The 24,259-nt window shown below is 41.7% G+C and overlaps 1 long non-coding RNA gene across 5 annotated transcripts in view; it reads right to left on the bottom strand.

The window, feature by feature from the left end:
- LOC140895577 (uncharacterized) overlaps nucleotides 1-24,259 on the bottom strand; it is a 54,535-nt gene that overhangs the window by 24,856 nt on the left and 5,420 nt on the right. The gene's annotated exons all lie outside the window — the stretch shown is intronic.

Consider the following 24,259-nt stretch of genomic DNA (forward strand, 5'->3'; position numbering starts at 1 on the left):
CTGAGAGTAACTGTTCCCTCTGGCTCTGTCCCAGCCCCTCCAAAACTGTAGAACCTGAACCCCACTGAACACACATGGATGGGCTCCAAGAAGTCTTCGGTACAATGCGATAGAAATAACACTCCCCTCCCCATACCTGACCATTCCTCACTCTTCTGGACAGATTCACCTATTTTTCATCATTTCTGCCTGCAGAGACAATATGTACCTGAGTGCTGGAGCTGTCCTTTTTAGTCCCTGATCCAATTTACTCCCTGACCCACAGAAGATTTGAAGTGAGGCTGATAATTCCCTGCAAATTCTGTTACTGCAGAACTGTGCAGGACATATCCATAAGAAATGCATGAGTTGTGGGAGTGGGTTTTAGCAGGAGAAAAATATTTCCATTTGTTTTGAAGAGGGAAGGGAAAAGAACATTTTGATGTAAGTTTTGTAAATGTGTTAAATGATAAATTACTAATCGAGGCCATGAGATCATTAAAAAACATTCTGAACTGCATGAATATAGAAAAGTAGGTGGGGGGGCGAAGGGGGAAATTAGTTGCTACTGCCATCTGGCAAGTAAAATAAAGAGGTCAAGGACATCTGTGGACTGTAAAGATGTAAATGAACAAATCAAATAAGCAGACACTGCTATTTCAAAAGCTACTGTATTTCACTGACAAGTTACAGAAAAAAGTGTTATTGATTGTTGTATTATTGATCATTTCTTATAATTGTAAGCAAGACTAACAGGGAACCATCTAACATTCTGAAATTTAACAGTCTCTAAACAGGGAACATAACTAAGGATTTGAAATCTGATATTACATATTAGCTTCATGGTACTAAATATCACAGAGGTGAGCAGCTTCATGTCTGTAATAAATTTTATCCAGATTTCTGCAGTCTCGGGAGAATACGAATACTTTGGGAGAACTAATATTGTTCATTCTATAAGATACATATGTTCTGGAAAGAATAACAGGCTTCTAAACTACTTCTTGGTTGGTCATCAGTGGAAAGAGTCACAGGGAGGAACTACGTTAACAAGAACTAACAGAAAAGTGACTGGAAACGTGTTGATTAATGGCCTTTGGAGCCCTTGTATAAATAATTACTGTAACTTTCACTCCCCTATTCCTCCCACTCTGCAAGGGCACCCAGCTTTCCTATCCATCTACTGACCACAATCACTATTGGGGAGTGTTTATATGGGAGTTGCCTCAGATGATTGCTATGGGTCAGGTATTGTGTTCAGCTGCCTCTCACAAGAGATCTTCTCCTCTTCAGGGATGCACTGAAGGGATTTTACCTCAAAACAATCTAAGACTCAGATGGTCTCAAAACAATATTTGTTAAGGAGAGAGAAAAACCTGGATTAAAAAGAAAGGGATATTCATAGCATGCCTAGTATGAAATTCTGCAAAAGCTATTCTAGACAGGTCCCCTTCATGCCATTACATGAGAACAAGCAATATGTTACAGCCGAGTAGAGCATGTATTCTTTATTCCCTACCACTCTCTTTGTCAGGCAGCATCTCTCTCTCTCTCTCTCCACATACACACCAGTCTCTTCTGGTGTCTTAGATCATCTTCCACTCTTAGGAGTCTGGTCCCCTTCCACTGCAGTTACAGACGATGATCCTTTTGATGCTCAAGATGTTAGCCTGTATTCCTAGTCCCAGCATGTGAGCTAAAGTATTTATATACATGCCCTTTCTGAGGGAATAGGAAGTTTCTTATGAAAATCCACTGTATATTTTTAAGTTACTCCCTATTTTAATTAATCAATCTTTGGGTGAAGACATTTGGGTTCCTGTTTTTCTTTCTGTTACACACACTGATTTCTCCAAATGTTCCTTTGAAGGTGTATCCACACAACCACTGACTCTCAGCCCACAGTTGTATTCATCTACCTTCCAGGTAACTGGCGCTGAAAAAGGTCCTTTTGAGATGCTAATTAAACATCCGTTCAGATGTTTACTGGCATGGACCCAAGGTTTTAATCTTGAAAATAACTCATTTTCTGCCTGATATTTGATTTGATGTTTGATATCTTTCCTTACCCGTGTTTCTACTCTGTATCAGACATGAATTATTGACAAATAAAGTCAGTCTGTCACATTTACTAAATTCAGATCTGCAACCACTGCCTCTAAAAACCCCCAGTGCTTTCAGTCTTATGACCAATAAAAATAAATCGCCCATTAATCATTTAGATCAGAGTTTCCCAAACTGTGATCTGTCGTGAGCAGGTTGGTCACGTGGTGCTGCTTCTCTTTATTTCCAGCTGTCAAATCCACATGAGAAGCTAGCTAAAATAAATTCATCACTTCTCTAATATTTCTTTTTCACGTGAAAGACTGCTGTCATTACTGCCAGGATGTACAATCAGTAAGATTTATATGAGCTGAACAACTGCTAATGAGTGTGGTGGTCTCTACTAAGATGTGACCTAGACTAAACCCCCTGATTCAGATCATGCAAATGTAGTTGTAAATCATCTCCTGCTGATATTATAGTATATGCCCCCCCCAACCCCCGCCAAAAATCCAATTCACTGAAACTGAGGAAAAAATATACAAAATTTAGAAAGTTACAAGCAGAATATGGCAAATGCCAGGCGAGGTGTGAGAGAATGCCATATGTTGTGTGTTCCACACGCTTTTCTCTGCTAGCTTTTTATTACAGGAATATACATGTATGTATTGCTCACAGCTTTTTAAATGTTAGATCTTTTCTCCAATAGGACTCTCGCAGGAGTACGAATGACTCCCTTGAATAAAGCTCACAGGATACAGCCCTTTAGTACATCTGGCCCTCTTCATATCTTCATTAATGCCACCACCCATGTCTTTTTTCAATTACTAGTCTCGCTAAAAGAGTACATTGCAGCAACATCCGAGGTGATATAATGAATACTCATTAAACAGTCCTTCTTACAACCTGTTTGGAAAGGTATTCTCTGATACTGAAGAAAGTAAGAAGAAAAGCCTCTCGAACATCTAAATCAAATTTTATATGCTCACATTCCTGTTATGCCTGCTATCCAAGGATTTCAAATTGTTTCTCAAACACTAATGTTTGCAATAACTTTGAGATAAGTTTTACTATCCTCATTTAACACAGGAGGAGTCTGTGGGTGGGCAGGGACACTGGAACAATTTTTATAGTGAGGGCGCAGAAAGCCATTGGAAAAACTGTAAACCCTATCTATGATGGAAGCCATACATTCATTGATATTTGTACTCCAAGCCAGGGGTGCTGATGCACTCACAGCATCCCTACTCCCAGCAATCCTAAAAGTGAGGAACAACAAGGGTTGACTGCATAAGGGATTTTTCCCCCCAGAAACTCCCAACCTTGCTATCAGCTGTCCTGGTGTGAGGACACACCTCTTTTAACTTTGGCAGCTGTTTTCACCATCCTGCCGATTAGACTTGTTCTGACCGAGTTTCACTGACACAATGCTGAAAATAGCTGCCAAAGCAAGGCTGCACTCATCCTCCCAATATTGCTAACGATGATGCAGCTCAACTGGTGAGAGCAATGATGGGAGTTTATGGTAAAAACTCCCTAGTTTAGACAAGGCTGGAAGGGCAATAGCAAAGCTGGGAATAGAAGTGAAATTTCCTGAGTTCCTATTTTGAGGCTGAACCGTAGAAAATCCTTCCTCCCTCTCAACTCTATCCAGACAATATTTAAAACAATTATTTATTAAATGCATCACATTACAGAATATTTGGCAGCAGCAAGAAAAGCAAAGCAAACACTGGGATACATAGCAGGATATAGTACAAAGCGGAGATTATTAGGACCATGTCTGAAGAGGGAATCCAGAAGGATTGTAACTGTGCAGTTTGGCCTTGCATTACACAAATACTAAGATTAGGAAAAGATACAGAGGGGAAGAAAAAAGGATGAGACAGTGTTTGTGTTAATTATGGGGAGAAGTGAGGAAAAATTGAGTTTTAATGCACTATAAAAGATCAGGATATTGTTATATTGGAAGGTGTTAGTGGCTGCCATCAGGAGTGTATTTGATCTATGGGAAATCACAGACCTTAGAGCAGATGGGCATGCTAGCCACCCTTCATTCAGGCTAAAAGGAAGAAGCAATTAAGTTCCTTTATGGAGTAAAATAGCTGGAGAGAAAGAGAGCCACCACCCAAGGCACTCGTCTGTATGCAGAGCCAAGAGGTTTCCCTGGTGACTAATTGTAAATGCAGGAGCTAGGGCAGCATTTTCTCAAATGTGGCCACCGTGGCCCATGTGGCCACCAGGGGCTTTTCTTGCAGCCACAGTCTCCTGGGTGGTGATTTGGGGGGCAAAGCAGTGGCCCCTCCCCCAGGACCACCACCAGGAGTTGGGCCCTACCCTCCTCTGGAGACACAAATGCTGGAGGAGCAGGCAGTCACTGAATTCCCCACCTTCCCAGAGGCAGTGGGAATCAGGCTTCAGTCCTGGGATGGCGGGCAGCAGGTCTCCATCCTCCAGGTGCAGGGCACTGGGCTCTGTCCCCTGGGCTAACCTCCCCGCCATCATCCCTGGCCCCCACTGCCTCACTACCCACCTCCCCATCCAGGGCTTAATTTGTCCCCAGGCTTGCTAGGGATGAATAAATCTGCTGTGAAAAGTGATATTTGTATGTTTGTTAATATCACTTTTCAAACTTAGTAGTTAGTTGGGAGGCTGTGAAAAGTGATATCAACATACAAGTATCACTTTTCACAGCAGCAGACTTACTAACTAGCAAATCTAAAAAAAAAAAAAAATCAACCAAAAACCTCAGAAGATACAATAACAAAAAAAGACAAGAACGTGTAAAGCACCTTATCTTTGTTTCTATTCTGTCTAGGTCCAGTAAAGAATAAAGACAACTGTACATTATTTTTATTACTGAGTCAGCAATAAACCCTACATAAATGAATTACAATGATTTGGACATGTGTATGTGAATATTTATTGTTTTTCCTAAAGTTAATAAGTATTTTATGAAAAATTGTCAGAGTGGCCACAAGCAAGAGTTGGTGGCTGCACTCTGAGGTCACTGAAAAATTTGTTGTGAGAACCCCTGGGCTAGGGCATTGGCTGATTGGAACTATGTGTGTCAGAGGCAGAAAGCCAGAACATAAGAACGGCTATACTGGGTCAGACCAAAGGTTCATCTAGCCCAATATCCTGTCTTCTGACAGTGGCCAATCCAGCTGCCCCAAGGGAATGAACAGAACAGACAATCATCAAGTGATCCAGCCCCTGTCGCCTATTCCCAGCGCCTGGTAAACAGAGGCTAGGGACACCATCTCTGCCCATCCTGGCTAATAGACCTCGATGCAGTCAGGGAAGCAGTCATAAGTGGGACCCTGTGAGGTAGCAGAGATAGAGCTCTGTGGGGCACAGGACTGACTAGAAAGGCAGCTTGGAAATTCTGAGCAAGGAAACTGCCTGCTGTTGTTTGTTCTTACTGTGTTCAGGGAAACAGAAGTTTGTGCACATTCTTTGTAAATAAACAGAATTGCACAACAAAATACCTGACTCAGATCAATTTCTCCTCCTAACAGTACAACCAGGCAAGGCTCCAACGAGCAACAATATTATTGATATGTGTGTCATTCTGAGGGGTATCAGGATGGTAGAAATCACAAATGTACTTGAGAGGAAATCAAGCTAAAAATAAAAATATGGATGGCCTCACTTGGAAGTATGACTCCCATCTCAACTGCCCCAGGCTGCTTTGGGGCTGCAGGAGGACCACACAAAGAACTGCCATAAAAAGAAGAACCAAACTGAAGCTCCCGCTTCTATTTCACTTACTATCTGTGACTGGCTAGGTGAGGGGAAGAAGGACCCAGGAAAAGGTGATAGGGAAGCAGAGTGCCATTGCTACATGGAAGGGAAAGGAACTAATTGTCAGTTACTTTGAACTCTAGTATCCTCTAACGCCTTCACTCCTGCTTCCACCGTGGCCCCTTATGGAGCCAGCCATGGAAGCAACACATCTGAGAACACACATGCTCTCTCTCCCCACAGTGAAACAGCTATGGGGCAGGGCCACTCACCTAGGCATGCTCGTCAGCTCCACTAAGCCATTAGAAAAGTTAAGTGGAGCTTTCAAAGGGAACAGCCACTAAGGAAAGAAGAGAAGAGTGGCGGTGGAGGAGATGGAAGCCAATGGAAAAAAGAGAGACAGGATGGTGGCAGGTGTAATAGGAAGCAGCCACCAAGGGAAGGGGTGAGTTTTGGTGGTGGTAAAAGAGGAGGAGGCAGAGGAAGAGGTAGCTGTCAGGGAAAAGGGGCTATGTTTGTGGGTTTTGTCGGAATGAGGAGAGGAGCATGAGAAATGAGTCACAAAAGCTTTTTAGGTGAACACCACTTTGAATTTGTGCCTGGGACTTATTCACATTTGCTCTGTCCTGGGGCAGGCCAAACTGTCTCTGGCAAATACAACATGCCTGGGACCAAGTGGTAAAGGGATTGTTGTGAACCCTGTGACCAAAGACTGAAGATTGTGTGGACCTAGAGAGAGAGCTGTAGCTTAGGGGAGGATCCAATCAAGGGATGAAGGAGTGGTTTTGGTTCTGTTGGACTTTCCTTATCACAGAGGGAAAGCAAAAACAATGAGGTGTACTTGTGGCACCTTAGAGACTAACAAATTTATTTGGGCATAAGCTTTTGTTGGCTAAAACCTATTTCATCAGATGCATGGAGTGGAAAATACAGTAGGAAGATATATATAACAGTACATGAAAAGATGGGAGTTCCCTTACCAAGTGGGGGGTCGAGACAAGTCAATTAAAGTGGGCTATTATCAACAGGACGAAAAATCACTTCTGTATTGGTAATAAGGGTGGCTCATTTCGAACAGTTGACAAGAAGGTGTGAGTAACAGTAGCGGGAAATTAGAATGGGGAAATTAGTTTTTAGTTCTTGTAGTGACCCATCCACTCCCAGTCTTTATTCAGGCCTAATTTGATGGTGTCCAGTTTGCAAATTAATTCCAGTTCTGCAGTTTCTTGTTGGAGTCTGTTTTTGAAGTTTTTTTGCTGAAGAATTGCCACTTTTAAGTCTGTTATTGAGTGACTAGAGAGGTTGAAGTGTTCTCTGACTGGTTTTTGAATGTTATAATTCTTGACGTCTGATTTGTGTCCATTTATTCTTTTGCGTAGCGACTGTTCGGTTTGATCAATGTACGTGGCAGAGGGGCATTGCTGGCACATGATGGCATATATCACATTGGTAGATGTGCAGGTGAATGAGCCCCTGATGATGTGGCTGATGTGATTAGGCCCTATGATGTTGTCCCCTGAATAGATATGTGGACACAGTTGGCAACGGCTTTGTTGCAGGGATAGGTTCCTGGGTTAGTGGTTCTGTTGGGTGGTGTGTGGTTGCTGTTGAGTATTTGCTTCAGGTTGGGGGGCTGTCTGTAAGCAAGGACTAGCCTGTCTCCCAAGGTCTGTGAGAGTGAGGGATTGTCCTTCAGGATATGTTGTAGATCCTTGATGATGTGCTGGAGAGGTTTTAGTTGGGGACTGAAGGTGACGGTTAGTGGCATTCTGTTACTTTCTTTGTTGGGCCTGTCCTATAGTAGGTGACCTCTGGGTACCCTTCTGGCTCTGTCAATCTGTTTCTTCACTTCAGAAGGTGGGTACTGTAGTTTTAAGAACACTTCATAGAAACTCTGAAAGGCACAGGGAGGCTGCCAACTGGTGGGGAAAATGAGGCAAAGCTATACCATGACCATGAGGAGTAAGTGGTGCCTTTGTCAAAGTGCTCAAATTTGTAAATTTTTATCACAGCTTTTCAAGTCATATGCAAATAATGCACATGCATTAAACTCCATGACTTTTTACTTACCTTGACAAAACACTGAGTAAACAATATCAATACATTTTAATTTCAAAAACTCAAGTTTAGAGTTGTGTGAATAATTTTTTTTTTTTTTGGTTAAGTGGCTGAACCAAAAAAAACCCAACCAAACAAAAAAAAAATGGGGGAGGGAAGGGTGAAATTGAATATGACCTGAACTGAAAGTTTCATTTAGTTTTCAGGATATTTTTAACCTTTTTTTTTTTGTAAAGAATCAATAAAATTCAAAATGAAAGCTTGTTTCAGATCAAAACCTTTCATTTTCAAAAAAAGTTGAAATGAAACATTTCAATTTTTTCAGATTTTTTTTCCCCGTTTTGTTTTTTTATTGGCACAATTTGACAAAATTGGCCTAAATTTGCTAATTGTTTTGGTTGACCTGTTCTGTTAAAAAAAAAGTTTTGCACAAAAAATTTTGCTTGGCTCCACTCAAGTTATATCAAACCTGATGCTTAGCTAACAGTCCTTAATCTGTGGTCATAGGCAATGAGTGATTTGTTGAGAAGACTTGGCTGGTCATATGGGGCTAACTCTTTTCCTTTTTTCCAGATGCTAAATCACTTTTTTTTAAAAAAAAATGAATATACATGAATATTAAACATCCATGTAAGCAAGTAGTTGCCACAGGGATGTTATGTGATTGTGAATGGGAAGGGTGGTACTTTACATGAGTGTGAATGGAGGGGGAGGTATCCATGAAACAATTGCTGTATTAAGATGGGTTTCAGAGGAACAGCCGTGTTAGTCTGTATTCGCAAAAAGAAAAGGAGTACTTGTGGCACCTTAGAGACTAACCAATTAAGATGGGATCTAAGCTATGAAAGCTGAAAATGCTTGCACTAGCCTTCTGTATATCATATATATGGCTTAACTAGGGTGACCAGATTTCCCGATTTTATAGGGACAGTCTCGATTTTTGGGTCTTTTTCTTATATAGGCTCCTATTACCTCCCACCCCCGTCCCGATTTTTCACATTTGGTGTCTGGTCACCCTAGGCTTAACAACAAATAGGTCTTTAAATAATCCTGAGTTTGTTCTGCTCACCTGTAAGTCCATATATGATCAAAACTCAGTTATACAGTTCTGCAATCCTTCAGGCTATTTTGGAGAATTATCAGGGAACTACAGCCTAAACCTGAAATTTTATGAGCAATCAGGGAACACCATCTGTAATGTTCTGCTCAAAGTGTACCATTAAAAAAAATGCTGAGAAGGAAGTTCTCTATTCTGACTTCCAGTATTCAAAAATATACAGTAAACGCAGATGCCAAAATATGTATTTAATGAATCATGCAATTTTATTGCCCACATATAAAAAAGGAATATGAAATTGAAGGATATGAGAAGCCAGCATTTTGAACAGATGTCCTAAAATATCTTTTGTATTTGACAGCACTTCAAATCTTCCCAGTGCTTTTTTTACTCTCCAGTAACTTATTTTTCTTCTTTGTATTATTTAAGCTATTACCATCTGAGATATGCTAACTAGCAAATATACACATTCTCATCTTCTCAAGTGTTAACAATAGAAAAGGAAACGTTAATAATGGGGAGGGGTTGGTACGTGCAGCATGGATGGTCTTGAAAAGCTAAAGTAAGAATCTCATTTAATTAAAAAAAATGTTGAAGTCAGTTCTTGTTTTCTCATCCTCAGCCAAGTCATCTTCATTTTGCCTAATGCCAAACTCACACAAATGCCAAAAAGGAGCAGCGGGGAAAGAGAAAAAAAAAAGTCTGATGAAAGAAACAAGTCCACTAATGTGTGTGTATATATGGTCTCCACTCTGCCAACCTGGTGTTTTGAGGATGTTCTTGTATCACAAGCATGTAGCTAGAAAAATGTTAGTTTTTAATTTGGTTGCCTTTGAAAAGACATGGGTTTAAATAACAAGAACAACAAGCCCCATTTAATACATTCTCTGATGGCTAAGTGGATTTATGAATAAGGGTCCCAAAGGCAAATTAACTGAAGGACCCAATGTGATATTTGGGGAGGGGATGAGCTGGCGTGGTTGAATAGGCAGATGGGAATATGTGGGATGGGGAAATAGAATCCTGAGGTTTCTCGAGAGGTAAGTAGGACTAGCGCAGATTAGAACCACTGCTGTCCTCCCTTCTACTCCTCCTATCTGTCATAGAGATTGCTTTACCAGTCTTCCCTCTTCACTTTCCAAAGACCAGTGTCTTTAGCTATGTTTCTTATACACTATGAGAAAACCTGTATTTTCCACCTGAATTACTTTTAATTTTAAAAAAGGAGTACTTGTGGCACCTTAGAGACTAACCAATTTATTTGAGCATAAGCTTTCGTGAGCTACAGATAAAGTGAGCTGTAGCTCATAAAAGTTTATGCTCAAATAAATTGGTTAATGAGCTACAGCTCACTTTATCTGTAGCTCACGAAAGCTTATGCTCAAATAAATTGGTTAGTCTCTAAGGTGCCACAAGTACTCCTTTTTCTGAGAATACAGACTAACACGGCTGCTACTCTGAAACCTTTTAATTTTAAATTAAGGAAAACAAGAAAGAACAAAAGTAAAGTCTGCACAAGCAGCAGCTGACATGAACTACAACAGAGCACGCCCCTCACCCCCACTGAACCAGGGCCTAGCAAAACTCCTTCCATTTAAAGCTGTACTACACAGAAAATTAGATTAATCCTGTCACAGTTTCAGGGTATCTGCACTTTCATTCCCCCTCCATGGTTCAAGGGTGCACTGTTAAAGATTTCTGGCACACAGCTAACACCTCTGTTAGGTAAAGACCTCACTCCTCTCCCTAACCAGGGGTTTTAAGGCCGGAAAGCCCCCTTATTGTGATATACCCAGCAAGCCAGACTGCCTAAACAGGCCAGTGCTTATGCTATTTTTTCTCTCTGAAGGCTATGACCAGTGTATTGCCTGCAGTTACAAGTCACCACACAGCTCCTCCTAAGCAAGCACATTTATTCTTCAGTTAGAAGCATTACAGAAAGCAAAAAAGTTCCTATGCACATGCTAAAAGTTTACCAGAGGTCACCCACAAATCTTGTATGGCCCTAGTAGGTCAAACCTTTCCAAACTTCAGCCAGGGTTGGGGCCTCCCCTTGGACAGAAGGTCCTGTCAATATCCTGGATCAGAAAGAAGGGCCTGAGTCAGTTTAAACTCAGGCTATTTAACCAATCCTTTCTTTGTCTGGCCTCTGGAGAATCCAGTTTGAACTAGTCTATGTGAGCTTCCCCAGGAAGTGGTACCTCTTGCAAGTGAAGGGGATTACAACTTGGCTGATTTGACTTCATCAGCACCCACTGCTTTTAGTTTCTGGAGGAGCAGTGGTAACCCTTCCCCACGGAGTAGAACACAATCTTTCATAAACCATTCATTTAAAACAATGGATCCAAGGTCAATAACTGTTGCACATCCATCTACTTAAGTCTTCAAGTGACATAAGTACATGCATCACGCTTCAGGATGATCTCATTGTGCATCTGTGCTTCCCTCTCCTCAGGAATGTCTCCCACGCCCTATGCCTGAACCTATTGTCCTCCCTTCCTTCTGGACACCTCCTTAACTGCATAAATCCCCCTTCTCTCTGTCTGTGACCATAGGCAGTGGGTATAAGATGCCAGGATGCAGCAGCACCTCCATCTGGAGGTATGCCAGCCCACTGCCTTTGGGGTGCCGCCACCAAAAGGGTGCCCAGGCCATAGCCCCACCCGCACTCCATCCCAAAGCCTCGCTCCCACTTTTGCCCTGTGGCCCCCCCTGCACTGCTCCTCTTTCTGTCCCCACTCCACCTATTCCCCTGAGGTCTTGCCCTTGCTCCACCTCTTTCCCCCAGGATCACCCCACCCACCATTCGTGCCTCTCCGCCCGTTCCCCTGAGCCCCCCCACCACCGTCTGCCGATGAGTGGCCGGGGGGGGGAGGGAGGGCGGGCTCAGGGAAAGTGGTGAAGAGGCATGAGCGGTGGCAGGGGAGGGCCTTGGGGGAGGGGACCAAGTGGGGGCAAGGCCTTGGGCAGAGAAGGGGGCGGGGCTGTGGTCCAGGCACTGGTGGTCCCTCCCACTTCTAGGGAGCTTCCGGCACTCACGCCTAGCCTTCCCAATGCAGGAGTCACACGCCGCCCGGGACTATGACTGCCTCACATTTCCCTACTGAAATGTTGGTGCAGGTAAAAGAGAAATCTTCTCCCCTTCTCACCTGAAGTATTGTGAGAGGTTTTGCTATACTGCCAGCCTGTTGTGCATAGTGCTGATGAGGTGTTTATAAAGTACACATCCAACTGGGATACATATCTTACACAAGGCAGCATGAGGAGACAGGTTTGCTGGGGAGGGAGAGACTAGGGATGGGAGGTGTTGGAGATCAGAGGCTGGTGATGGGAACTCTGGTGAGTGGGAGGCAAAGACTGAGGAAGAACAGGTGAGTGGGAAAGAGATGGTAGGTCTGAGCAAAGGCAGCTGAGACTGGGGACTTTGGGGAAGAATGCAGATACAAAGACAGAGGGAACTGGAAAGACAGTATAGGATTCTGGGAGAAGCAGCGCACACAGGAAAGACAATTTAACCTGAAAGACAGAAACAGAGAATGTCTGGGTGAAAGGAGGGAAGATTTGCTTCTGGGAGCCTCATGAAGTGACCCTCAACTTTCTGGGCAAAAATCACTCAACTACATATCATCACGCCTGAGAAATTTCATGTACTACAGTTGGTTTGGAAAAGATAGGAGGAGGGGTCAAAACTGGACTTACTTCATCCATAACAGTGGTGGTATCTTGGCTCTCTCCGTAAGTAACTTTTTTTATTATACTGAACACCCCTCAATATTTTGTTAACCAGTGTTTTCCTTTCCGCAACGCTGAGGATGGTGCTCTCATTTCTTTTATATTAAAGGGGCCATGTGATTTATTATCACTGTTTATGCTCATTATTCCTATGAGCCACTGAGATACTGCCTAAGGCAATTTACTGTATGTATGTTACAACCTGTAAATAGGGATTTGATACATGCACCTGTTTAGACATTGAGTGAACCCAGCAAAGTTGTGCTTAATGAGTCTTATGTTGTTCTGTCAGAAGAAGTTACTTATTATTAATGAGATGTGCCATGTTATTCAAAATGCCCAAATAAGAGTATATTTTCCAGGCATGCATGCCCTAGGCCACCAGTCTGACAAAGATTTGAAGAGGCAACATGCTATCCAAAGTGACAGTGATGAACAGAGACTAGCTACATGCATTGATCTATTCATACTATTGCTCCCATGTACTAAAATATTGGTCATGCTGTACTCATGTATCAGGAATGGATCTGGTTCTAAGTCTGAAAGAACAGTCACAATGTTATGTAAGCGAGATTGCTGCAGGACACTGCCGAATGAAGCCCCACAGGTCTCAACCTATGGATTTAAGTGCTGGCTTCTCTGTAAGGCCACAATGCTAGAAGCAAAGTTTTGCTCTTTTACCACTATGCTACAGCTCCCCAAGTGGCACCTGGCACTTCTGACTCCTCCAGTGGGGGTTAAAGTGAAGAAGGTGAGTTAATGCTGAACCTGTCATGACATTTTGCATGTAGATTGTCTGTTCCCTAGTTCCAATTCCTTTTCTGCTAGGCTATGTTTTTGAATTAACACAGAATTCTGTTCACACATTATTGACACAGAGGACTCCCCAGAAGCTACATAGCAAGGGAGGGAGCATAGCGGCCTTTGCTCTCTACGTATCTCCCAATGCCATAGCCTAAATCTGTCTGTTAAAGAGAGTGAGTGGTATCTTATTCAGGCAGTTGGTCTCAGGGCTTCAATGAGATTGCATGGGGAGCGAAGTAACACTCCTTACAAGTAAATGTGGCAGAATCGGCCTTTTTGTGATTAACAGGAATTTGCTCCCTTCTACTCCACACAACTTGTTTACTTCAGTGTGCTTATTTTGATATTAGAGCATTTACATAGTCTTAAAATAGTTTGTAGCACTATACCTGTACATATTTATACACTTAGCAATGTTTCATTATATTGTATTTTATTTTAAAGTTCTTCCTTATAAAAGAGTCCTATAGAATTTAGGAGAACTACATCTCTGCTATAAAATACTACAGGACAGCTAAAAAAATTCTTGACGAATGGAAATTATCTCTATTCATTTCTATAAATCTCTAGAGTAATTTCTCATTGAATCTATTCTTATTTATTAAATGTGACTTTCTCAATCAAGTTGTCTGACTGCTTAAAAACCAGTGGAATATGTCTCCATATGATTGCTATATTATGATCATATTATTATAAAATTAATAAAGAATTAATTTTACATTTAAAAAGACATCATTATGGTAGTATGTGACTGTCTTAAGTTTTCTTTCTTCACCATATCAATAAATAAAGTTAAGGCATTCAGTGATCTGAAATGGTTGTCATTCCACTTGGTGTAAGTGTTAGACAGAAGTAAAATAATGACATTTTTGTAATACAACTGATACATTCAACATAAGGCTTACAATTTAATAGCCAATATTTTGTCTTTAAGTAGCTTTATAATGGTAAAAACATGCTTAAGGCTCAAGAAAGGGAAATATAATGATGCTGTAACTACCTTAGTATTCCCCAGACACAAGAAGGAGCTCTTTTTTGGAATGCAAGGAGAGAAAGCAGTCTGGTGTTGCTGGGCAGAGGATAAATACTAGAGAGAAAAGGAGTGAGGAACAGGTTGTGCCTGTTTGTTGCTTCTTTTTCTTGTTCCCAAATAAATGACTGTTAATTGAGAAGGAGTGTGGCTACATATTTTATGATACTTTGGGTACATGCTCTGAAGTCTCATGAGGACTGTTTTAAATTCAAGCTAATGTTAAACTATACTTAATTAGTGTTGTTGTAGTTAATTTCACTTTTTCCTGTTAAAGAAGAATGTTACAGTTTTGCTGTTTTAAAATGTTAAAATATATGATGGAGGTGAAGAAATGATTTGGTAGCTGACTGACTTCCCGGCAGGAGAGAATCTAACAGGATGGCATTTTACTAATTAAGAAGAGTGATGGACTAGCCAGATGGGAAGAATACATACAGGAATTTAAAAAACAAAACAAAAAAACAATGTAGAAAAATCCTGTCAAGGATGGTGAAGAGCATGTAGCCACTTGAGAGACACTGGTAAAAAAAGGCAATTTGCTAGAATAAAAGAAACCTATGGATGCTGGATAGTAACCAAATAAAACTGCTGGTGTCACATGGTAAATAAGAGAAACCATAGACCAGTGGTGTGAGAACAGAATTGAGAGCTAGAAACTCCTGTGCTCCAATTCCAGCTCTACCAAGACTTGCAGTGGGGCCTTTGGCAAATTACTTAGCCTCTCTGTGCTTCAATTTCCTATTTGTAAAGTGGGAATACTTACCTTGGTCAGGTATTCTGAGAATGAACTAATGTCTGTGAAGTGCTATATAAGTGCTACAAATTATTATTAATCGGTACTTAGATCAGGGGTCTGCAACCTTTCAGAAGTGGTGTGCCAAATCTTCATTTATTCACTCTAATTTAAGGTTTTGCGTGCCAGTAATAAGAATCCATGTGATTCACACTGAGCTGAGCCCCTTCTTGGCCCTGTCTGCACCCCTCAATGCCTCAGGCTGGGGCCAGAGGGCCACAGCTGGGGCGGCTGCAGAGCCCTGGGTTGAGGACAGGAGCAGAGCCCCGAGCCAGCAGTCGGGACCCCAGGCCGTCAGCAGAGCCCCCCGGACCGGTGGCCGGGACCCGCAGCTGGCAGCAGGTTGAGCGGGGCCAGCAGACGGAACCACAGGCCAGCAGCAGAGCCCCCCGGACCGGTGGCTGGGACCTGGGCCCGGCAGCGGGCTGAGGGGGCCGGCGAACGGAACCCCGGCTGGCAGTGGGCCAGTGGCTAGTACCCCAGGCCAGCAGCGGAGCCCCTGGGACCGGTGGCTGTGACCCGGGGCTGGCAGCAGGTTGAGCAGGGCCGGTGGTCAGAACCCTGGCCGGCAGCAGAGCCCCAGGGACTGGTGGCCAGGACCTGGGCAGTGTGAGTGCCACTGAAAATCAGCTCGCTTGCCGCCTTTGGCATGGTTGCCATAGGCTGCCTACCCCTGACTTAGATGATAGTACCTCTTTTATGACTGACTGTAGCAGACTAGTGTTGGTAGCAGGCAACAATCAGGCAAATTGTTTCCTTTCCTGAAAAGTGTCTAGTCATTGATTGCAACTAACCATTGGTCTGTTCCTTATAATGCTGATATGCTACAGAAGCTTTGTCAGTGTGGCTCCACTGCAAGGTGTGTGTGTGAAATGGGAGCAGACCTGAAACCCAGAGTTTCCATGCAGATAGTCCCACCCTCCCACTGATCCTGCAGGATGTGTGTAGGTTCTAGGGGATCTACCAGATCTTACAAGCAAGGCCCACAGCCATGTGTGTAAATTCCTGGCTTCCAATGGAAAGAATGAGAATTTCTCAATGAGAGGAACCAACTGGTGGTTTCCTCCTCTTTAGTCTCTTCTTTGGATTTTTCTACAGTAGGATATGATCAGGCACAAAGTCATGACTTGCTACTCTCCTCTCATCCTATCCCACAGCACCTTTCACCTCATAGTCATCCTGTGCTTTCTACTAGGCATCATCACTCTACTTCCTTACTGCTATTCTTTCGGTCTTTCCTGCCATTATCCCTACTCTGATATATCGCTTTCATCTAGGCGCCTATGACCTGCTCTTCCACCTGCTACATAGACTGCAATTCAGTAAGTCTCTGTTGCTGGGCTCTACCTCTACAGCTCTGCCTGCACTTCTCAGACCAACTGACTTGATGGAGATGGAGTTTATAACTGCTGTGTATGTAGAGAGCTATTGGGAAGTGTGCAGCAATACTGGCAAACCAGAGTAAACTGGACTGTATTTTCTAATGGTCTCAGCATGTTATCACTAGAATAAATGTAAGAGAGCATGTCAGTCAGCACATATAATACTGCTCACACATTGAATGAGCTATAGCTGTGGACACAACTAAAGGGAATCAGCAGTTAATATGGCCACAGCCCCATTAAATAGCTCTATCATGACAGATCTGTGATGCAAGTCAAAATGCTCTTACATCTCTTGCTTACAGAGAGCCAACAATAAATGGGTACAATACTGAAGGAACAGGTGTGTTTTCACTTGGAGAAAGCAGCAAGGGATATGAAAATTATTTAGCAGCTGGTGAATAAGAAGATTGAAGTTGTGCCAGACGAAGCGTGTGCATGTTTTTTGTGCTTGTTCCCCCCCCCCAACTAATTATGCAAAATCTCTAATTCCATTGATCATATTGTTCTCTTCCTTCTTCATCTAAAGAATAAATACAAGTTGTATGACAACTCTTTCAGGAAGTTAAAATTTTTTATCAATTACTTGTTGTGTGAATAAGAGCTGGGAAACCAGCCTGATGAATAATTTTGCCATTCTTTTTAACACTTGCGAGTACAGCTATGGAAAGACAGTGGCTTTGGTTTGCATGGGGGTTAGTCTGTATTGTTTCATCTGGCTTAGTTCTTACAGAAGTTTGGATTCAAATGAACACAAAATGTCAAAGCAAAATCACCAACTAGCGTATAGCTTCAAACACAATTGATAATTGTCTGTACCTCGGGGGAGGAAGAAGATCGGCCCCAAATTCATCCCATATTTGTTCAAAATTCAGCTTCTTTCACCTGAAACTTCTTTTGAAAGTACATGGACCTCAGCAAACATTAAGGCAAACCTGGCAACGGTACAGGCTTTTGCTGAAAACAAGTGAATTTCACCTGGCTGTGAGCTTTGTTACAGAAGTTTCATGAAGCTCTGCATGTGTGTCTAGGTAAGCTTAATTAATCAATACTTTGCCCCTCTACAGTGTCTTTTATCTGAGCATCTCATTTCACTTTACAGCTAAGCCTTCTCAATATTCATTGAGGTTGGTAAATATTACCTCCATTTTACAGATAGATTAAATTGAGGCATGAAAAAGTAAAGGCCCAGATTCCCAAAAAGTACTTAGGCACCTAAACCCCAGACTTAGGCACTTAAGCTCCAGTTCTAAGCCCACTGTGATCCACAAAACTCCTGCTTGGCTGTGGTCTACCGCTGTAGGTGCCTCTAATTTTTCCACCATAAAAGTTCCCTACGTGCCTAAGTTTCTACCCCTGTGGTGATGAGCACTGCAGCTTCACTCTAGGCTCCCAGACACAATCTGTCACTCTAGGGGATGTTCACTGGGGATGAGAATGAGGGAACCCCCATGTCAGACTATCCTATAGCTCAGTGATTAAAGCACCTTCCTGAGAGGTAGGGTTTGCACAGAGGTCTCCTTTCTCTTCCTGAGGCAGTGGGGGAAATTGAACCTGGGTCTCCCACCTCCTAGGTAATTGTGCTAGCCACTGGGTTAATAGCTGTAAGGTGGCTACCTCCTCCTCCAGCCATTTTGTGTGGAGTGAGGCGGGTGCCTAACTCATTCTCACAAGAAACGACTTCGGCACCTAAGCCACCTGACTGTACGAGAGGTGATTCCCAGCTGTAGACTGCAAGCAGAGATAGATGCCTCCCTGCATACCGGGCTTAGGTGCCTAACTCCATGACAGGGTCAGGGCTTAGGATGCACCCTTCTTGTTGGCATCTCCCAGTGGCTATATTAGGTGGCTGCCTGTCTAGTGTGCTTGCTTTTTGGGTCCCTTTCTTAGGTACCTGTCTTGCCACATTTGTTGTATAGGGAACCCAGGTGCCATACTCAGGGTTTGTGAATCCCATTATTGTCCCAGTGATTTTCTAAGCTCATAAAAGTTAGGCACTGTAATGCTCAGCATTGCAAGACTTATGTCTCTTTGTGCATCCAGGCCAAAGTGACTTGCCCAAGCTTGCACAGCGTGTGTATGGAAGAGTCAAGAACAGAGCTCAGTTCTCCCAACTTCCAGTTCGTGCTTGAGCCACAAAGCCACTTTTCCTATTCTAAAAACAGTAAGAATTTTAAAACAGGAAGATGGAGCAATTAGATCAGCAAGGAACAATAATAAAAACACTGGATGGTGTGGAGGTGTCATTCAGATCATCCTTCCCTTATAAGTAATGGCACATGGAAAAGTGCAATGAACGATGTGGCAAAGAGGTGAAATTTGTAAGATATATCCTAGGTTACTGCTGCAGTTTTACATGGGTTGCAAGATTAGCTTAATTTTACTCATTTTAAACTGACCTGTTGTCCCATTATCATGACAGAACTGTCATGATTATGGAACACAATAATGGGACATGACATGATTATTGTACTGCGGAGAGTACAATAATTAGGAACACAGGACAGGATTAGACATGTTTTGTTTATGACTAGCTAACTTCCCAAATAATTGCTCCCCCTTGTGGCACCCCTTTATGTTATCATTCACCTCTAACGTACATCATTAGTGCTACAATCTAGACTTAACTTCATCTGGTAGATGAGGGGGAAGAGATGAAGTGAACTAACTAATAGTTAATTAAAAACCCACATGATTTGTCATTAAACCTGGCCTTCTACTCAGATTTGGCTCCCATTCAGGAAAGTCAGCGCTGTCAATTGGCCTTGTGTTGACATAGGATTTGAGTTCAGAAGATTCCTTTTGACTTTTGTAGCCACTGGTTGTAAACTGATATTACATGTGCCTCAATAATGTCTGAAATTACTGGCATGAGCAATAGTACTGTCCGAATGATGTTCCCATGTCTCTGTGTTTCCCTGTTAAATGTTGAGCACTGAACAGTCTTAGATATGTTGGGCCTGATTCCCAGCTACTCCACTCCTTTGTCTGAGGTAGGGAAGGGAGGCCTAAGGTAGCTTTAAGTGACCTTTATTCTCCCTATATTCTGGGGCCTTGCAGGGCCTTACCTAGTTCTCTGGATAATTTAGAGCAGCCTCAGGCCTGCTGTAATTCACTCTGCTTCTAATGGTCCTGGGAAGCAGAGAATAGCTATACTGCAGTCTACTCTAGCAACACCCCAAATCCATTGCCTATGCCAGTGATGACAGAAGAGGGTTGATGTAGAGCTCTAATAATTAGTTTTACAGAGGGGGGCTATTTCCATCCATGTTACCCTGTCAGAATAGTATAAAAGGGCCTTAATATTCATGAACTGGCCCATTGACTTGTTTGGTAACATTGAATTGAAAGTGTTTTAAATAAATGCTAAAATAAGAATATAAAGGCTTTATAGCAGTTACAGCCAAGACAGAACATGTTTTCGCTTTTTGAATTCGGTATACAAAGGAATCTGTCCATACAATTAGCAATTTGTCAGTTATAGAGTTTTCCCTGTATTAATTAAAATGTAGCCAAAGGGTCTGTCACACATATGTAACTCCATTGGCTGTTGCATGTATTCAGCATACAGGCCAAATTCTGATCTTACTGCCGACAGTATCGATAGATACTGGGGTAAATTCTGCTCACCCTCCTTGGGCTAAGGGACCCCTGGATGCAGTTGAGACAGTATGGTTTCCCTGCATAGGGGCTGGGGGCAGGATTTCTGGAACCCATCAATTTTCTGGGAGCCATGAGGTGTTTTCTATTGGGCCTTCCTATGCTCTAATGAGAAGGGAGGAGACGCTAGAGTTAGCAGGCTGAGGTCAGGAGGAACTATGCAGATTACTGCAATCAATGGGAAGAATTTCTTCCCTTGCAGACCCTACAGCTGAAAAAGTGAGTCTACCGCAGCTGACAAACATTCAGTAAGAGGGAGCCATTGCTTCTCCTGCCTACAGAGGGAGGCTGTGTGAGAGCCACTCACCCAAATCAGCTGGAGTCAGAGAAAGTCCATAGCACTAAAAAGCCTAGTACTGTACTACAATATTCAGAAAGAAAGTTCGAGTGCCCTTAAAATGGGACAACTGAGTGAAATTAAATGAAAATCATAAAAGTGGCAAAAGTACTTTGTAGGGGAACTTCCCCTCTCCTTAGACTCCTTAGAGAAGATAATAAGAACTAAAGCCAAACACTTGAGTCTTAAAAAAGGTTGTATAAGAGACGAACCATATACAGAGGCCAATTGCTTTTATAAATACTATCATCAGCTAAGGAGCCATGAAAGTTATTTTCACCAATACAAGCCTTACAGAGGACAGCTGAGGATGGATATCACCAGTCCTTCGAGAACAATCCTGAAAAGCCCTGTGCTGTGACTCAAGTTTCCAGACCCCTACATTTTCAAAGTAGTACAGATTTCTTTTTGACCATCTGCCAACATAAACAATTGCCAGTAAGCTTGATGGCTTGGTTGCAGTCAAATAATACAGAAAAAAAGCAGTAAGCACTCAGATTCTAAAGAAATAGATTTTTCATGTTAAGGCAGTTTTAAAAAGGACAGAGGAAATGAATGATTCAAAAGAAGAGATACTAGCACTCAGTATGTAGAGAAGTAGCATTATCTGACTTTCAGATATCACTATAAATGTTTAGTCTAATTAGCCCCAGGAAAGTATATCCAAACCAATGAAATCAGGAAGAATATATACTAGGGTTGTCAAACGATTAAAACAATTAATCGCACAATTAAAAAATTAATGGTGACTAATCATGCGATGAATCACACTGTTAAACGATAATAGAATACCATTTATTTAAATATTTTTGGATGTTTTCTGCATTTTCAAGTATCTTGATTTCAATTACAACACAGAATACGAAGTGTACAGTGCTCACTTTATTTTTGATTACAAATATTTGCACTGTAAAAAACAAAAGAAATAGTATTTTCAACTCACCTAATATAAGTACTGCAGTGCAATCTCTTTATCATGAAAATTGAACTTACAAATGTCGAATTATGTACAAAAAATAATTCAATGTATTCAAAAATAAAACAGTGTAAAACTTTAGCGCCTACAAGTCCACTCAGTCCTCCTTCTTGTTCAGCCAATCACTCAGACAAAAAAGTTTGTTTAAATATGCAGGAGATAATGCTGCCCGCTTCTTGTTTACAATGTCACCTGAAAGTGAGAACAGGCGTTCGCATGGCACTATTGTAACCGGCATTGTAAGATACTTAGCCAGTTGCACTAAAGATTCATATGTCCCTTCATGCTTCAACCACCATTCCAGAGGATATGCATCCATGCTGCTGATGGGTTCTGCTCGATAACGATCCAAAGCAGAGCGGACCGATGCATGTTCGTTTTCATTATCTGAGTCAGATGCCACCAGCAGAAGGTTGATTTTCTTTTTTGGTGGTTCGGGTTCTGTAGTTTCCGCATCTCAGTTTTGCTCTTTTAGGACTTCTGAAAGCATGCTTCACACCTTGTCCCGCTCAGATTTTGGATGGCACTACAGATTCTTAAACCTTGGGTGGAGAGCGGTAACTATTTTTAGAAATCTCACATTGGTACCTTCTTTGCATTTTGTCAAATCTGCCGTGACAGTATTTGTAAATCAAACAACATGTGCTGGGTCATCATCCAAGACTGCTATATCATCAAATATATGGCAGAATGCATATTCTGCAGGGGACATACAATTATCCCCCAAGGCGTTCAGTCACAAATTTAATTAATGCACTATTTTTTTAACAAACATCATCAGCATGGAAGCATGTTCTCCGGAATGATGGCTAAAGCATGAAGGGGCATACGAATGTTTAACATATCTGGCATGTACATACCTTGCAACCTCAGCTACAAAAGTGCCATGCTCTCACTTTCAGGTGATATTCTAAATAAAAAGCAGGCAACAGTATCTCCCGTAAATGTAAACAAACTTGTCTGTCTTAGCGTCTGGCTGAACAAAGAAGTAGGACTGAGTGGACTTGTAGGCTCTAAAGTTTTACTTTGTTCTGTTTTTGAGTGCAGTCATGTAACAAAAAAAAATCTACATTTGTAAGTTACACTTTCATGATAGAGATTGCACTATAGTACTTGTATGAGTTGAATTGAAAAATACTATTTCTTTTATCATTTTTACAGTACAAATATTTGAAATAAAAATAATATAAAGTGAGCACTGTACACTTTGTATTCTGTGTTGTAATAGAAATCAATATATTTGAAAATGGAGAAAAACATCCTAAAATGTTTAATAAATTTCAATTGGTATTCTATTGTTTAACAGTGCAATTAATTGCAATTAATTTTTTTAATTGCTGTTAATTTTTTTTACTTAATTGCATGAGTTAACCACGATTAATCAACAGCCCTAGTATGTACAAATATTTTCAGCTGATTTTTCTCTTGGCATGCTCTAACAAAGAATGTTTAGAGAAAGGGGAGACAGTATTTGTTTTTTCTTTTTAAATTCTCCTCTGAATCAAATGGCTGAAGGGTTTTTTTGTTTGTTTTTTGTTGTTGTTTTTTTAAAGTTTTCCCAAATAATTTAGCTTTGGGAAGAAAACAACCCTGGAAAACGACAGCATTTTTCATACAGTCACAAGCATATGAAAAAACATGGGTGACAATGGAAAATGGTTTGGATTCCTAACTGAAGCAATTTAAAGTGCTACTAGGATGATATTCACCTCCTGGCAGCAGGCCACTCCAAAGCCTTTGCACCAGGTAAATCCCATTTAATCTGCTGTGTTTGGTTTTATCAGTCAAGGAATGGAAATAAAACTCCTGCCCCTTCACTATTGCAATGCCTTTTCCTCAAGGCTTGATTATTATCCACCAAACAATCACAAAAGCAAATCAAGTGAAAAACACAAGACAATAATTTCCCCAGAGACCTCCCCCTTTCCCTTTGATTCACCCTAGTAGCCAGGTATCCAGCTGAAATTTGGTAATCCTTTACAGACTGCAGTATCTTTACCTTCTCACACCCAATTGTGAAGTTTTAAATGGTAAATAGGCCTTGTGCAGGCCCTTTGCATGGGGTGAATTTCACCCCCACAATTGATTTATTGTAACCCACTTTTTTAGCCTCGTCTACACTATTGAATGTACCTGTTGTTGACAATGGGTTCTGAAGTGTGACATAAACATGAAGAGTCATCCTTCAAGCAGTAATTAGAGAACTTCCTGACTGAGAAGTTCCTACATTTATTAAACTCTCCTATGCTGCTAGCAGGTAAGTCACATTGCTGTTTCTCTGTGGGTTCTTGCATTGTCACTTTTGCTAGCAAGAGATCTAAGTCTAACTGAAGCTGTGCTGATAAATTGGTGTCTCTTATGCCAACAGGAGCCAACAAAATGTGCAGCTGAGTCAGTGCTGACCATAGTGTAATGAAGTGAGCTGTAGATCACGAAAGCTTATGCTCTAATAAATTGGTTAGCCTCTAAGGTGCCACAAGTACTCCTTTTCTTAAAGGACAAACTGTTCAGCATTATTTCAGAAACCATGGTTACAACCTTCCAATCTCCCTCCATTAATTGGGCAGAAAGTTTGTTTTTCTAAACTCATGGATATCCTAAGGAGTTGAGACTGCATTGCTACCTGCTCCTCCAGCATCATATAGGATGCTTCCACAG

The sequence above is a fragment of the Lepidochelys kempii genome, chromosome 11 (assembly GCF_965140265.1).
Source record: "Lepidochelys kempii isolate rLepKem1 chromosome 11, rLepKem1.hap2, whole genome shotgun sequence".
Classification (NCBI taxonomy): domain Eukaryota; kingdom Metazoa; phylum Chordata; order Testudines; family Cheloniidae; genus Lepidochelys; species Lepidochelys kempii.